General features: G+C 45.5%; 1 long non-coding RNA gene across 1 annotated transcript; it reads left to right on the top strand.

Annotated features, from left to right (window-relative positions):
• The first annotated feature begins 3,264 nt into the window (after positions 1 to 3,264).
• LOC120839237 lies at positions 3,265 to 8,893 on the top strand. Its single transcript, XR_006077847.1, has 3 exons — positions 3,265 to 3,449; positions 7,148 to 7,294; positions 8,628 to 8,893. It is a non-coding gene; the product is annotated as an uncharacterized LOC120839237 (long non-coding RNA).
• The last annotated feature ends 8,590 nt before the right edge of the window (positions 8,894 to 17,483 follow it).

The raw sequence follows: 17,483 nt of genomic DNA, 5'->3' as shown, positions 1-17,483 counted from the left end.
AGATGTGTATTTGTCCTCACCGTCTCTGGAAAAGACGACCATAACACAGAATGAACGTCCCTCGGAGACCAAAGGCACACTTTTGGTTTGGCGCAGAAACAACGCCTGCATTCAGATTTTGGCCGTCAAGGGAAAACGGACGTAGCTTGAGGGTTGAAGCTGAACAGGTAGCAAGCTAGAAGGTTACTCATGCTTCAGCTGAGCTCATCTTGTGCCTGAAAGTGCACAAGGGGAGAAAATAGAAAGGCCAGTTGTACTGTAGGGGCGTGTCTACAAAAAGCTCTGCAGGAACAAACCTTTTCCCGAGGTGGACAGCAGGGGCCTGAAGACATAAATAAAAAAGAAGTGACACATTTAACGAGTCTTCACTGCGCCAGAAAAACAAGAATCAGCTCATTTCTTTTTGAGACCTCAGAGTTTATTAGGCCAAGAATACAATTTTTCAGACGAGCTGTCTCAATGTAAAAACATACTTCCTTATTAGTACCCTGCCATGAAAATCTCACAGTTCGTATAGTGTTCTTTTTTTTTTAACCTATGAGCTAGATAACACGATTTCACACACATGTTGCTCGCAGAGAGTTGTCACAATCGGTGTTTCCATTGAAGCGGTCATCCGCAGCTGAAGAAGACTCGGGTCAGGAGGCCATTGGTTTCTTGAAACGGAGGGCCAGCCGTGCGACACGCTCGTGCTGCACAAAAGACAAAACAATCTTTAGCGCCCTACATTTAAAAAGATACGCGAAACGATATCACGCCAAATATATTTTTTAGGCCAGGCTCGCAGAATTGTGGAATGCCTTTTTCCCCCCTATTATAGTTTGATCGCACACCTCAATTTCAAAATGAACCTTGTCATCTCCTTTCCCGAGGCAGTATTCCATCATTTCGCGGCGGACGCGCTTTAGAGCTCAATTATAGAGTATACACTTTATAGTGAAAGCTTTCTTTGCCGAGCATAGACCTATCAAGAAGCAGTTGGATGATATATCGGTATTCGACGCGGGTCTTGCTCGCGCTCTGGTGAGCCTTCAAACGACCAGCCGCTCCGCCGAGCGCGCGCCGCACGAGATGAATGAATTAAATTAATCTCGCGCGCATAGCGAACGTTCCTTTTACCCGAGGGAGCGCTTCAGAACAAAAAAGCAAATTGTGGTAGCAAATGATGAAGCGGTGAGCAATATCGAACACGAAAATGACTGCTTTCGTGCGGGAAGTCGCGTCAGTGCCCGTACAGTAATCCATCGACTCGATCCGAGGTAAACTACAGTCGTCGGGTCTTCTACGGAACGCGTGCTCACGTTTGACACCAACATCGCGTCTCGGAAACGAAAATTCAGCCTCGGAGGGCCGAACACAGGTTCGGAAATTAGAATTGGCCGCCATGACCATGCCCACGGTGAAAGCGTCGTAGCTTCGCGAAAGCTTTTATTTCACACGTTCAAAGTGGTGTCCATAGAGTCTAGAAAGAACAAGGAACACATCGGTGCCAGCGGTGATGAGATACGACCAGTATTAATGAAGGGAGATCAACGAGAATGCTTCCCTTAAAGGGCAACTCCACTCCATTTTTAAAATTTTTGGGTTATGATCTGTTTAGTCGAAGCCGGCGACCCTGAATCACGAGATATAATTTGTTTTTCGGTAGTGTGTATAGTCTTGTAGATATCGCGAATGCAAGAATCGGTCCGGCGGCACGGCGAAACCGAAACTACCGGTTGAAGCAGCTTGGCAACACTGATACTATTGACGCGTCGTCGGCATGACCTAGTTCTAGTCCCGCGCTTCTGAGCCGACGCGCCGACAAGGTCGGCTCAGTCGCACGTGGAGTTTCAAAACAGAAGGTTAGATGCACATTTTCTTTTTTTTTTTACCGCTTCACCTTGTTAATATGCACCAAATGTAGTAATTTTTAGTGTGTATTTATAAATTTGCCGGCCGAAAAGCGAATCCGACTGGTGCCGGCGCAGCGTGACTGTATTTGTTTCTTGCGCGCGGACCGAGAAAACGAAATAATGGGAGATAGATGGACAGATCTATCCACAAGTGGTCTAAGTTGTTAAAGCCAAGGTGCCTTTATGTGCACGCTAGTTAGATCAGCCGCGACCTGCTGCGTCCGGCCGATCGTGCTGGAGCAGCCGGCGGACGGTCCGCGAACAGCGACGGCACCGCATCGTTCTTCAAAGACGCCTGTTTCGTGGTGAAACCCGCAACAGTCAGCAGCCGCAGATCCCGTGTGTAGGTGTCTGACGTAAAGTGCTGGGAGCAGAGCTTCGCGTTGGAGCTCGGAGTCAACGGTCTTCCGAAGTCTATCCGGCGAGCGGCACCGACCCACACCTTGTGCATCTCCCGGTCTCTTGGGAACTGGTGGAATCGCAGCTCCGGGTTGCACACCGGATTGTTGGTGCAACCCACAGCACTAAAAATCCTGCTCGACATTGCCCAACGCGAGACCGGCGAATCTCTCCGGCTCCACGACGCGCGCGTGAGCGAGCAGCACCGCTTCCCTTTCTTCCGCGCTGTCGCGGAAGCAATGCTGGAATTAAAGGAACTGCCTGGACGCTAATAAAAATAGGAGAACACAGGATAATGTGGTAAACACCTCGTGCCGTCAGCAGAATCGCAGAATGCCACGGGAAACGAAGCGTTCGCGGCGTCCGTACGAGAGCGTAGGACTAGACCTACGTCATTGCCCAGTGTTGCTTCACTAGCTCACCCGGTGCCAGCGTTGCTCACCCGCTTTCGGGCCGCTAACCGAGCTGGGAAAACATTTTTAATATTGGTTTTAATCGGTAACGCGGCGTCGGTTTGACGTGATATTTTGGGTATGACCGTATTTTGACCTCCTAAAGCGATATCAGTCATTTCGATAGGGTCGACTTTTTGAGTGGAGTTGCCCTTTAATAAATAGTTCAAAATAAAATTGAGTGCCTCCTGGCGGAGGGCAGACACACTAGCCGAGGCGAGTGGTGTGTCTGCCCTCCACCAGGCAGCGCGATCCACCTTCCCGACGTTTTTGTGGCTAGGTGGCGTAAGCTACCGCCGGATCCAAAGGGCTCAGCCGTATTTATCTATCCATCCATCCGCCGTTACCAAGTTGCGCGCGCACACGCTTCTTAGTAACCCGTGGCAACGGTTACTTTTTTTTCCTTCTCTTTGTTTGTCCCCCCGGTTTCTTTCTTTGGCCCGCTAATTGCTCGTTTGTTCTTTTGTCTTTCGCTTTGTTTCTTTCTCTCTCCTCCTCGCTCATCCTCCTCCGCTTTCCTTTGTTCCGAGAGGCCGGCCCCAGTGTGGTTTCGGTTGTGCTTCGGAGCAGTCGCGTAGTCACCCGTGTCCAGCTCCTGCTTTGTTCTTTGTTCCGAAATCGGTCTTCTTCTTCTTCGGACCCCGAACGTCGCCTCACGGTTCCTGCGTTCGTCAAAGGGCCTCCTTTCGTTCGACACATTGGGGTAAGTGTACGTCCATTATACTATCCTTTAATTCGAGTTTTTTATTCCGATTATTTGCCAAAAGAAAGTGGTTTAGGTTTTTCAGCAAAAAAAGAATAATAATTCCGTTTAAATTCAAAATAATTTGTACGCCTATTGGACAATTTCTTTAGCTTTCGGAAAGTGCTCAAAGTGTCAGTCTATAAATGCGAATAAATAATAGCTCCCCACTGCTGCTCCAGAAACGAAGTATATTTTTTCTGCAACTGTTCTTTCCTCCGTGCGACGTCGTGTGTTGCCGTCCCCACGTCGCTGCAGATATGGCGCTTTCTAAACTGAAACGCGTCGACATTCCTGCTCTTGTTTAAATCATACGCTGCTATAAAAATCCCTCTCTAACTCAATGACTGCTTGGCCGTGAGGGAAAGCGCGCCCTTGAGTATTAATTAGGCGCGTACAGAAGCTTATTTAATCGCAAACTAAGGCGCTAATTGTTCCCTACCTCTCGTCCGAAGCAGGGACTTGTAGCACGAATTGGTGATTTTTTTAGATTTTTTGAAGGAGCAGGGGAGGCACGTTTAGAGCGAAATTCATGCATTGGCCGTGTGGGAAAGCGCGACTTTGAGTATTAATTAGGCGCGTACAGAAGCTTATTTAATCGCAAACTAAGGCGCTAATTGTTCCCTACCTCTCGCCCGAAGCAGGGACTTGTAGCACGAATTGGTGATTTTTTGTGATTTTTTGAAGGAGCAGGGGAGGCACGTTTAGAGCGAAATTCATGCATTGGCCGTGTGGGAAAGCGCGACTTTGAGTATTAATTAGGCGCGTGCAGAAGCTTATTTAATCGTAAAATAAGGCGCTAATTGTTCGCTAACTCTCGCCCGAAGCAGGGACTTGTAGCACGAATTGGTGATTTTTTGTGATTTTTTGAAGGAGCAGGGGAGGCACGTTTAGAGCGAAATTCATGCATTGGCCGTGTGGGAAAGCGCGACTTTGAGTATTAATTAGGCGCGTGCAGAAGCTTATTTAATCGTAAAATAAGGCGCTAATTGTTCGCTAACTCTCGCCCGAAGCAGGGACTTGTAGCACGAATTGGTGATTTTTTGTGATTTTTTGAAGGAGCAGGGGAGGCACGTTTAGAGCGAAATTCATGCATTGGCCGTGTGGGAAAGCGCGACTTTGAGTATTAATTAGGCGCGTGCAGAAGCTTATTTAATCGTAAAATAAGGCGCTAATTGTTCGCTAACTCTCGCCCGAAGCAGGGACTTGTAGCACGAATTGGTGATTTTTTGTGATTTTTTGAAGCAGCAGGGGAGGCACGTTTAGAGCGAAATTCATGCATTGGCCGTGTGGGAAAGCGCGACTTTGAGTATTAATTAGGCGCGTACAGAAGCTTATTTAATCGTAAAATAAGGCGCTAATTGTTCGCTAACTCTCGCACGAAGCAGGGACTTGTAGCACGAATTGGTGATTTTTTGTGATTTTTTGAAGCAGCAGGGGAGGCACGTTTAGAGCGAAATTCATGCATTGGCCGTGTGGGAAAGCGCGACTTTGAGTATTAATTAGGCGCGTGCAGAAGCTTATTTAATCGTAAAATAAGGCGCTAATTGTTCGCTAACTCTCGCCCGAAGCAGGGACTTGTAGCACGAATTGGTGATTTTTTGTGATTTTTTGAAGCAGCAGGGGAGGCACGTTTAGAGCGAAATTCATGCATTGGCCGTGTGGGAAAGCGCGACTTTGAGTATTAATTAGGCGCGTGCAGAAGCTTATTTAATCGTAAAATAAGGCGCTAATTGTTCGCTAACTCTCGCCCGAAGCAGGGACTTGTAGCACGAATTGGTGATTTTTTGTGATTTTTTGAAGGAGCAGGGGAGGCACGTTTAGAGCGAAATTCATGCATTGGCCGTGTGGGAAAGCGCGACTTTGAGTATTAATTAGGCGCGTACAGAAGCTTATTTAATCGTAAAATAAGGCGCTAATTGTTCGCTAACTCTCGCCCGAAGCAGGGACTTGTAGCACGAATTGGTGATTTTTTGTGATTTTTTGAAGCAGCAGGGGAGGCACGTTTAGAGCGAAATTCATGCATTGGCCGTGTGGGAAAGCGCGACTTTGAGTATTAATTAGGCGCGTGCAGAAGCTTATTTAATTGTAAAATAAGGCGCTAATTGTTCGCTAACTCTCGCCCGAAGCAGGGACTTGTAGCACGAATTGGTGATTTTTTGTGATTTTTTGAAGCAGCAGGGGAGGCACGTTTAGAGCAAAATTCATGCATTGGCCGTGTGGGAAAGCGCGACTTTGAGTATTAATTAGGCGCGTGCAGAAGCTTATTTAATCGTAAAATAGGGCGCTAATTGTTCGCTAACTCTCGCCCGAAGCAGGGACTTGTAGCACGAATTGGTGATTTTTTGTGATTTTTTGAAGGAGCAGGGGAGGCACGTTTAGAGCGAAATTCATGCATTGGCCGTGTGGGAAAGCGCGACTTTGAGTATTAATTAGGCGCGTGCAGAAGCTTATTTAATCGTAAAATAAGGCGCTAATTGTTCGCTAACTCTCGCCCGAAGCAGGGACTTGTAGCACGAATTGGTGATTTTTTGTGATTTTTTGAAGGAGCAGGGGAGGCACGTTTAGAGCGAAATTCATGCATTGGCCGTGTGGGAAAGCGCGACTTTGAGTATTAATTAGGCGCGTGCAGAAGCTTATTTAATCGCAAACTAAGGCTCTTAATGTTCGCTACCTCTCGTCCGAGGCACGCACTTCTAGCACGAATTGGTGATTTTTTTAGGATTTTTTGAAGGAACGTTGTCTAACCTGGAAGGCAGATAGTAAACAAACGGGCGCGACGGGATTTCTAGATCGAATTAAACGCACATAGCAGTTATTCATTCGTTGTTCCACGCAAGAAATGCGTGTACATGACGCTGGGAATAAGAGAAATTTTAGAAGCGAATACTTTTTTTTTAATCAATATTTGTTACGCGAAGAAGAGATTTCGAAGCGCGGCCGAGCGCTTTATAGTCCGGACTCCTATTCAAACCACGAGAGAGAGAGATAGAAGCATTCTCAAATACCTTTCCTTGCATGGTGTCTAGCGGTCCAGATGTTATCCAAGGTCCAGAGTAATCCAAAGTTCACCAGGAAAGTGCACACACACACACACGTTCACGGAAGCGTCCACGTTGAGACGGGGCACGGCCGTTTTGAAATCACCCGAGACTGGGGTAGAAGCATCAAATCGTAGAAGGGACAGAAAATAGATATTTTCTGTCCCTTCTACTATTTCAAGCTTCTTCTCTACCCCAGTCTCGGGCTATTTCAACGTTGTTAACATTCACCAGCTCGCCCGCGCACCCTCTTCTCTTGACTCGCAACGAAGCGCACACACAGACGTGGATTTGGGCGGCCGTTTGTGAAGTTGGGCGACTGAGGTAGGGACTAGCGGCAGAGAGAGGATTTCTGGAATAGAAAAGAAAAGTGTTGTCATTTCAACAAAGGGTACAATAGATATTTTTGTTTTTAGATTCGGTCGGTTTTAATTAAAGAGTTGTAATTCTAGGCTCTAGTTGAAAAAGGTCGACACAGAACGTAATAGCACTTTGTATGGTACCGTTACGACGTGCGTCGACATTTTTGCGCGGGTTTTGACCGTTAGGGGTTTGGAGAAGGTATCATCATCATGATCCAGGGTTTCGGTTTGGGTTGTGTGTGTTTTCTCACTCCAGGTCACGTGATGTTTTTGTCGGAGCAAGGATGAGTCACCCTCGCCTCAACGGCGCCTGGCTGTTGCTGTGCGTGTTCTGTCTGGGCCCGGGCTCACTTTCAGAAGGAGCCGAGAACGGAAGAAGGTCGGATTACCGTAACTCGAGAAGGTATTTGCTCATTTCCTTGTTCTTTGCCCAAAGTCGTTGTTTGTGTGAGCGCGTGCGTTTTGCGAGGAGATTATGTTGTGCTCGGCGGTTGGTAGATGGAAATGTTGTTCTCGGAGAGATTCTGCACGCTTTTTCGAGTGTCGGCAAAGAAGGCTTTTAATGGGATCTACTATATTGATATAGGCGCACATAGGCGGAGCGGCTGGTCGTTTTTTTGAAGGCTCTTTACCAGAGCGCGAGCAAGAATTACCTATGCGTGTTTGATGCAAGTTCTTTTTTTTGATAGGTCCATGCTCGGCAAAGATATAAAGTGTATTTTGAAGCGCGTATTCCATCGCGAAATGATGGAATACCAGTGATGTGATAATTGCGCCAAACTGCACCAAGGGGCTAACCTTGCTACATCCTGCTACATTTCACCGAAATATGGCTAATCTGCGCCAAAGAAGCAATTTTGGTCGCCTTTCAATAACGAAACTAAACTGAGAACCGTAATTGTGTAAGCTAGGTCGCACAAGACGCCACCCGACACAAAGTACCCTGTATCAATCGTCTATTTGGTCTTGCATGATTTTTCCCGACGTCTCGCGTTTCGTGTACTCGTCGTCTCAAAAATCTCGTCTCTAGTGTATCGGATGCCAAACATGCCGTCATGCTGTGAAACAAAACCACGTTTTTGCGCGGCGGGAGTTACTTTTTGAGCTTCGTGCGACGTCGTGTGTTGCCGTCCCCACGTCGCTGCAGATATTTCTAAACTGAAACGCGTCGACATTCCTGCTCTTGTTTAAATCATACGCTGCTATAAAAATCCCTCTCTAACTCAATGACTGCTTGGCCAAGTTTTGATTACTTAGGTTTTCCTGGTGGGCTTTCTTTCGAGGGGGACCCCGGTACGTGAAAAATGTGCCGCGAAAGAAAGTTGGTGAAGAGAAGTGAGCTAAAGCAAAGAAGGCAATGTCTGAACCCGCACAGCGTGCATGGGCGACCGTTGGAGCCGACTTCTTGCACGAATTCTTTTGTTCTTTTCACGGGAAACACGGAATCGAGTTTTTTTCCCCTCATTCCTGCTTGTAGGTTTCACTGACGATGTTTCCCGGATGGGAGACGAAACGTTTGATTAAATTGTTAATCTTGTTGAGTAAAGTCGGAGCAGTTTTTTTTTTTATCAAACACGGAATCGGCGGCGGCGCGGAGCTAGGAAGCCGGCCTCTACGAACTCAAACGTTTCATCACTCTCTGACGCACGGAAGAAAAGAAAAAAAGATATGTGTATGGCGTAAGAACGTTCGGTGCATCTTTAATGTAGGGCGCTAAAGATTGTCTTTTTGTGCAGCGCAAGAGCGAGTTGCACGGCTGGCCCTCCGTTTCAAGTGACCTCCTTCAGCTGCGGATGACCTGTGCTTAATCAAGACCGCTTGAATGGCAACTGAGAACTTGCTCCAAGCAAAAAGTGTTTTTATGAAATCGTGTTAGCTCGTGCGAATTCACTGAATAGGAACAAGTGTGTTTTCATCGAGACAGCTCGTCCGGAAACTTGCATTGTCGGCCTAATAAAGTTTGACGTCAAGCCTAATAAAACGTGAGGTTAAAACGGAGAAATCTGTTGTTTTGTGTTTTGCTGGTGAGGACGAAGCCCCTGCTGTGCACACCTGCGGAAACGAAGTAAGTACCTTATCAGTTTGTTCAGAGATTTGATTTTTTCCCGTGGTAATCGTGAAAAAAAAAAGAGCGAGGACATAAATTCTTCTTTCTTATGTTTGAGCTTATTGCAAGACGCTATGAGCGGCGTTCTATTATATCTATACATAGCCTTTGAACTTGTGTTTTTTCTTCTTTCTTTTTGTGATCTCCAGTGTACCAGATTTGTCGGTTTACTGTTATTTTTTTTTTGTTCCTTCTCGTCGCACCCTGCTTGGGGATTGGAAATGGCCTGCAGTGTAAATGAATAGAAACCAAATATAAAAAAAGAATTTAAATACTTCCCGACGCCATAGGGTCTTGATCTGCATACAAATGCATTTAAATACTCTTTTCCCAGAACCATAACAGAATGAAGCAGCCTACCTCATCGCAGATTTATATCTGACAATGTTTTGTAGTCGATCGAGCGTTTGTTTCATGTGCAACTCTTTGCATGGTGTTTTAATTTTCCTCTTGCCCACTACTGCCACTCCTCCCAACTTTGTTGTGAGCTATTACATTACAATTTTCCCCTGTTCCGCTCTCCCATTTTACGGATTACCTGGTGTTGCGTTTTTAATATAATATAACAATCTGAGGTTAAACGGACAAAGAGGCCCCTGCTGTGCACACCTGCGGAAACAAAGTAAGTACCTTATCAGTATTATTCAGAAATTTGACTTTTTCCTGTGGTAATCGTGAAAAAAAAAAAAAGAAATGTGTTTTTTTATGTGTGTGCTCGCCCAAAAGCGAGCACATGCATTCTTTTAACGTTCTCTGTTGCGCTTATTGCAAGACGCTGTCAGCGGCGTTGTATTATCTATACAGCCTTTGAACTTGCGTTTTCTCTTCTTTTTTGTATCTCTGTACTTTGTATTCAAGTATATCAATCCACAAGTGCTAGCTGGGTCATTTATTTTAACCAGGCGAGTGGGATGTTCCGAGGAACATTCTAGGCGCGTCTCATCGATGTAGCTAATCTAATAAGAAAGTTACGAATAAAAAGTTTACGTGTAAGGCTTCATTCTGTGGTGTTGTGATTTGGCATATGCTCGTATAAAGAAAACTACGATAGTTAGAAGGTTCTAATTCGCAGCGAATGATCGCGCTCTGAATTTAGACGCACTGTTAAATTTTCATCGCTCCAGCTCGTCTAGAACTCGTTATACTCGCGAAAACAGGTTTTTGGGAATCTGCTTGGAGATTAAAAACCCCGACCAAGTTCAATCGTTCACCCGTGAATATTCAAGACCGCTGGAGTGCATTCATCGATTGTGGTCGTGAAAACAACATCATATGAAAGTGTGTGTGCAGTGAAACCGTGTCAGCTCATCTCAAGTTTCGCGAAATAAACGACGTTTGAAAGTTTTCGGATCGAAGCCAGCCATTCGCATTCCTCACTTTAGGCACCGATCCTTTCTTCGATCTCGCTTCATTAATACTGGTCGTATCTCGTCACCGCTAGCACCGATGTGTTCCTTGGTCTTTCTAGACTCTACGGACACCACTTTGAACGTGTGTAATAAAAGGTTTCGCGATGCTACGACGCTCTTGCCGTGGGCATGGTCATGGCGGCCAATTGTACTTTCCGAACATGTGTTCGGACCTCCGAGGCTAAATTTTCGTTTCCGAGCCGCGATGTTGGTGTCAAACGTGAGCACGCGTTCCGTAGAAGACCCGACGACTGTAGTTTGCCTCGGATCGAGTCGATAGTTTACTCTACGAGCACTGATGCGACTTCCCGCACGAAAGCAGTCATTTTCAGGTTCGATATTGCTCACCGCTTCACCATTTGCTACCACAATTTGCTTTTTTGTTCTGAAGCGCTCCCTCGGGTAAAAGGAACGTTCGCTATGCGCGCGAGATTATTTTAATTCATTCATCTCGTGCGGCGCGCGCTCGGCGGAGCGGCTAGTCGTTTGAAGGCTCACCAGAGCGCGAGCAAGACTTCAAAGAGCTGCCGCTCGCTCGTAATTAGAAAACCATTATAGGTACGTACAACTATCAACTTGTTGGGAAGGGACAAATACACATATGTGCTGCAAGAGGGCCTCCACACAACCCTACAGAGCTTTTTGCAGACATGCCCCTACAGTACAACTGGCCCGACACTTTCTATTTTGTCCCCTTCTGCACTTTCTGGCGCAAGATGAGCTAAAGTGAAGCACGAGTAACCTTCTAGGTTGCTATCTGTTCAGTTTGAACCCTCAAGCTACGTCCCTCTTCCCTCGACGGCCAAAATTTGAACGCAGGCATGGTTACTGCGGAATACAAAAAGTCTGCCTTTTGTCTCCGAGGGACGTTCATTCTGTGTTATGGTCGTCTTTTCCAGAGACGGTGAGGACAAATACACATCTGTGCTGCAAGAGGGCCTCCACACAACCCTACGGAGCTTTTTGTAGACATGCCCCTACAGTACAACTGGCCCCACACTTTCTATTCTGTCCCCTTCTGCACTTTCTGGCGCAAGATGAGCTAAACTGAAGCACGAGTAACCTTCTAGCTTGCTACCTGTTCAGTTGGAACCCTCAAGCTACGTCCCTTTTCCCTTGACGGCCAAAATTTGAACGCAGGCGTTGTTTCTGTCTGAAAGCAAAAGTCTGCCATTTGTCTCCGAGGGACGTCCATTCTGTGTTACGGTGGTCACTTTGCACAGCCAGGTTAACGCTGTCCGCAGTCGTGCTGGGACGTCCTTGCTGCGGCTTGGCCGACACATTTGTTTTCTCGGCTTCCGTACTTTCCCCACGTCGGCTTGTTTCAAGTCCAGCTACAGCATTCTTGTCGAATGGTACCTGTGAATTCTGAAGGCTTGATGTCGACCTGTGTTCTCTGCACAGCCCCCTACGGGGTTCTGCAGAAACCCCCGTCTTAGTAAATCACGTAGGTTTTCAATGAAGTGTGTCTCCACATCTTACGGGGGTGGGCAAGCAACACCGAGGACACAGTCTTCTTGTCTGCAGTGCCTCTTTATTCTCAGACACTACAAAACCCCACGCCACTGTTCAAAGGCTCGAAAAATCAGGACTACCTTCAGCTTTTGCGTTCGTACATAAACTTTGACACCAGCTGTGTTAACCAACCTGGGCTCGTTCATTACAGGAGGAAAGCAAGCACTCGTATCAAAAATGAATCGTCGCTCTAGCACTCTTCGTCCCATCGTCCCATCTCCATGAATCGTCCCATCTCCATGACTTGCACGGCCTGTAAATTACTAGAACATATCATAACCAAACAACTCGTTTCTTTCTTAGAAATGCATAATGTTCTAAACCCCAACCAACATGGTTTCCGCAGTGGCCTGTCAACGGTAACCCAGTTGATTGAATTTTACCATGAATTAGCCACTTACGTTAACAACCGTACGCAGGTTGATGCAGTTTTCATCGACCTGTCGAAGGCATTCGACCGGGTACCTCACCGCAGACTGACTAAGACATTAATAGATCTCGGAGTTCCCTTTTCTTTGACTAAGTGGATCAATGCATATCTTTCAAACCGTCAACAATTTGTGGATATAAATGGTACTTACTCAGGGCTGTTAGATGTTCATTCTGGGGTGCCCCAAGGTTCTGTCTTAGGGCCCCTACTTTTTTTAACTTACGTTAACAGTTTGTTCCCATCCAATGAAGATGTCCCAATTAAGCTAAGAATGTTTGCCGACGACTGCGTCATTTACAGTCCCGTTGTTGAAATACAAGACTAGACAAAAGTGAGTAAAGCACTGGCTAACATTGCGTCTTGGTGTCGTGAAAATAACATGAAGATTAATATTAGCAAAACTCAGTACATGCACATAACAACAAAAAGAACTGTCTTAAACTTTAGCTATGAGGTTGCTGGCGTAGTATTGACTGAAGTGGATAGTTACAAATATTTAGGAGTGATTTTGTCTTCTGACCTCGGGTGGAAAAGGCATGTGGAGTATGTTAAAGAGCGGGCAACTAACAAATTGTGGTACCTGAAGAGAACGCTGGGTAAAACTCCCCCTTCCGTTAAAATTCTTGCGTATAAGACAATTATTAGACCTGTGTTAGAATACGCGTCTGCAGTGTGGAGCCCATGGCAGAGCTCTCTGGTCAGAGAACTCGAAGATATTCAGTCGCTAGCTGTGCGTATAGTTTTTTCAGATTTCAGACGAACTACGTCTGTGACCGAACTTAAAAGGAGAGCCAATATAAGCCCTCTGTCAAACAGAAGAGAGAGCCAACGGTTGAAGCTGTTCTTTCAGATTTTCAAGAACTGTATAAAAATTGATGGCTCCGTTTACTTAAAACCAAAAAGTTTTTACTCGGAACGCTTGCATCACTCAAAGACCGTAGCCCCCTATTAAAGCTCGAATAAATAGCTATAAACAATCTTTTTTTGTGCATACAATTGATTTGTGGAACAGCCTTCCCGGGGATGTTGTCGATATTGATTCACTCTGTTCTTTCGAAAAAGCCGTAGATAATATTTTTCAGTGCCGAGATTGCTTTTATTGCTCTTATGAAATTATTTTACTGTCTTTATTTTTTATTACTGCTGTTACATTTACTGCTATACTGTTATTGTTATTACTAGTATTACATTTGGTTACTGTATTGTTTCTCTTCTTTCGAATATGTCGTAGATATTAATTTTCGGTGCCAAGATTGCTTTTTGTTTAGAACTGTTGTGTTTATAATGTGCATGTGTGACACTGTATCACCCCACTCCTGCCTTGGCCCTATATTGGGCTGGCAGTATTAATAAATAATAAAAAAAAAAAAAAAAAACATGCCAAAAAAATGTGCTTTTCTGGTTCAATTATGAAATAATCGCAATAGAACCATTTGTATTTACTGTGCAGGCGGTTTCTTTAATGCAACTTCTCAATTACCTAAAAGAAATGGTAATCTGAAGAGTCATCTTTTTTCACTAAAAAAAACAAAAAAAAAAACAGAAAAAACACCAGAAATGAGCCGAGTACTGACAGTGCTTTTATTAGGTCGATGAAACAACTTTTGCGTTTGCTATCTCGAAGAAATTTGACACACAAACACTCCTACCTGGTGCGACACCCTTTCCCGACAATCGGATAGCTTAATGGTTTTCTAATTCCGAGCGAGCGGCAGCTCTTTGAAGTATATCCATCCACTTGTGCTCGGGACACCCTCCCTGTTGATCGATGAGTCTCGATTGAGATGAGCTGACACGGTTTCACTGCACACACATGTTCCTATGATGTTGTTTTCACGACCACAATCGATGAATGCACTCCAGCGGTCTTGAATATCCACAAGCGAACGATTGAACTTGGTCGGGCTTGTTAATTTCCGAGCAGAGTCCCAAAACCTGTTTTCGCGAATATAACGAGTTCTAGACTAGCTGGAGCGATGAAATTTTAACAGTGCGTCTAAATTCAGAGCGCGATCATTCGCTGCGAATTAGAACTTTCTAGCTATCGTAGTTTTTTTTATACGAGCATATGTGAAATCAAAACATCGTACAGTGAAAGCCTTACTTACACGTAAACTTCTGTTGATAACTTTCTTTTTAGAATACCTACATCGATGAGACGCGCCTCGAATGTTCCTCGGAACATAATCTTACTCCCTGGTTAAAATAAATGTCCTAGCTAGCCTACTTTCCGAGCTTCGTGCGATTGAATCACCTCCGGTTGCGAGCAAAACACGCGGCAGCCATTTGCTTTTTTTTGCAAAAACCAAACCAGAACCACGAATGGGCGGTAAATTTCTAAATACTTGACCTAAATAATTTAAACTTGTTGTGGGACACGGGTCTCGACGACATCGTTTTCAAAAATAAGACGATTCCCGTAATTCTAAGTTTGGTTTTATTAAACCAGGGCTGTGTTTCAAATCTCACCCTAATAAACCCGAGTTACTCGGGCGGATCGTGTCACGTGACAGCAGAAATGAAAGAACGCTGGACGCAGGCAGGTTTCAAAACGCCAGGTGTACAGAAGCTTTACCTCGCAGTATGATTTCGTTAATTTTAAAACACGGCCAGGAATTACATTTTTTATGAATGAATAGATAGATGACCCGTTTCGAATGAATGGATCCATGAGTGCGGCTGAGCAATTCCGACCGGTCGGTAAATCCCGCCACCTGGTGCCTTTTGTTTTACCATTGAAAATATTGAATTTCTGAAATCTATATTACGACCTTGAATTTACGATATCAAATGGGGGACACTTGTTCCCAGCCGCCCCTGGACTGGACAGAGACCGATTTCTTTTCTTGTGTGATGCGAGTTTCGCGAAATAAACGGCGTTTGAAAGTTTTCACATCGAAGCCAGCCATTCGCTTTCCTCACTTTAGGCACCGATCCTTTCTTCGATCTCGCTTCATTAATACTGGTCGTATCTCGTCACCGCTAGCACCGATGCGTTCCTTGGTCTTTCTAGACTCTACGGACACCACTTTGAACGTGTGTAATAAAAGGTTTCGCGATGCTACGACGCTTTTACCGTGGGCATGGTCATGGCGGCCAATTCTAATTTCCGAACCTGTGTTCGGACCTCCGAGGCTGAATTTTCGTTTCCGAGACGCGATGTTGGTGTCAAACGTGAGCACGCGTTCCGTAGAAGACCCGACGACTGTAGTTTGCCTCGGATCGAGTCGATAGTTTACTGTAGGAGCACTGATGCGACTTCCCGCACGAAAGCAGTCATTTTCGTGTTCGATATTGCTCACGGCTTCATCTTTTGCTACCACAATTTGCTTTTTTGTTCTGAAGCGCTCCCTCGGGTAAAAGGAACGTTCGCTATGCGCGCGCGATTATTTTAATTCATTCATCTCGTGCGGCGCGCGCCTTCGGCGGAGCGGCTGGTCCTTTGAAGGCTCACCAGAGCGCGAGCAAGACTTCAAAGAGCTGCCGCTCGCTCGTAATTAGAAAACCATTATAGGTACGTACAACTATCAAATTGTTGGGGAAGGGTCTCGCACCAGGTAGGACTGTTTGTGTGTCAAAAGGGTACTAATAAGGAAGTGTGTTTTTACATTGAGACAGCTCGTCTGAAAAATTGTATTCTTGGCCTAATAAAGTCTGAGGTCTCAAAAAGAAATGAGCTGATTCTTGTTTTTCTGGCGCAGTGAAGACTCGTTAAATGAGCCACTTCTTTTTTATTTATGTCTTCAGGCCCCTGCTGTCCACCTCGGGAAAAGGTTTGTTCCTGCAGAGCTTTTTGTATACATGCCCCTAGAGTACAACTGGCCCCACACTCTTTATTTTGCCCCCTTGTGCTTTTTCTGGTGCAAGATGAGCTCGACTGAAGCACGAGTAACCTTCTAGCTTGCTATCTGTTCAGTTTGAACCCTCAAGCTAAGTCCGTTTTCACTTGACGGCCAACATCTGAACGCAGGCGCTGTTTCTACCTCGAAGCAAAACTACGCCCTTTGCCTCACTTTCACGTCCATTCTTTTGTTAAGGTGGTCTTTCCCAGAGACGGTGAGGACAAATACAGATCTGTGCCGCAAGAGGGACTCCACAAATCACTTTTGAGCTTTTTCTAGACATGCCGCCACAGTACAACCGCTCCCACACTCCTATTTTCCCCCCTTGTGCTTTTTCTGGTGCAAGATGAGCTCGACTGAAGCACGAGTAACCTTCTAGGTTGCTATCTGAGCAGTTTGAACCCTCAAGCTAAGTCCGTTTTCACTTGACGGCCAACATCTGAACGCGGGCGTTGTTTCTGCGCCAAACCAAAAGTGTGCCTTTCGTCTCCGAGGGACGTTCATTCTGAGTTATGGTCGTCTTTTCCAGAGACGGTGAGGACAAATGCACATCTGTGCTGCAAGAGGGACTCCACACAACCCTACAGAGCCCACACCCCGTAACATGTGGAGACACACTTTAATCAAAACAAACGTGACCAGAGGCTCCGGAAGTCTTTCTTTAGAGGGGGGGCTCGACATCTCCGAAATCCTCAAGGTTAGGTTGGTTTCAGGTTGACATTAATTGCCACATTTGAATGAAAACATATTAATGCACCGCGTTCGCATATTCACGCACATATCCATGGAAAACAAATTAAAACAATGGTTCAGTAAAATAACAGTAAGAAGCTTGCACTGACAACTCATACAATGATTGGATAACCACTGAAATCAGCCGCACCATGTGTTCTTTATTTTTTCTTTCCTATACCAACTGTTACATGTCAACCGCAGCTGTGCCTATGCCAAATTGGCTATGTCTAAAAATGAAAACCTTCCTTCATTTAGGGATTCTCGGGGAAGCATGATGTATTAACGCAGACGTAGACAAACAAGTGTTAAAAGTTTTAGACAAAACCCCGAAACTCGGGGGAAAAAAGGACAACACAACACGGAGTCTCAAACACAGCAAGTTGGGCCATCGGATGTCTTAACTGGAAGCAGAGGTTGCATACATCGGTATGTACCTCAGGATCAAGTACATCGACCGTGATCGCTTCGGACTCCTGGCGTCAATACAAGTTGGGGGGCATCACAAAAGGAGAGTACTGAAGGATAATAGCTGTGTTTCAGACTTCGTGTTGTGT

The sequence above is a fragment of the Ixodes scapularis genome, unplaced genomic scaffold (genome assembly GCF_016920785.2).
Source record: "Ixodes scapularis isolate PalLabHiFi unplaced genomic scaffold, ASM1692078v2 PGA_scaffold20__3_contigs__length_1032517, whole genome shotgun sequence".
NCBI lineage: Eukaryota > Metazoa > Arthropoda > Arachnida > Ixodida > Ixodidae > Ixodes > Ixodes scapularis.
Note: the sequence above shows the minus strand (reverse complement) of the source record. Positions and strands in the feature narration are given on the sequence as shown.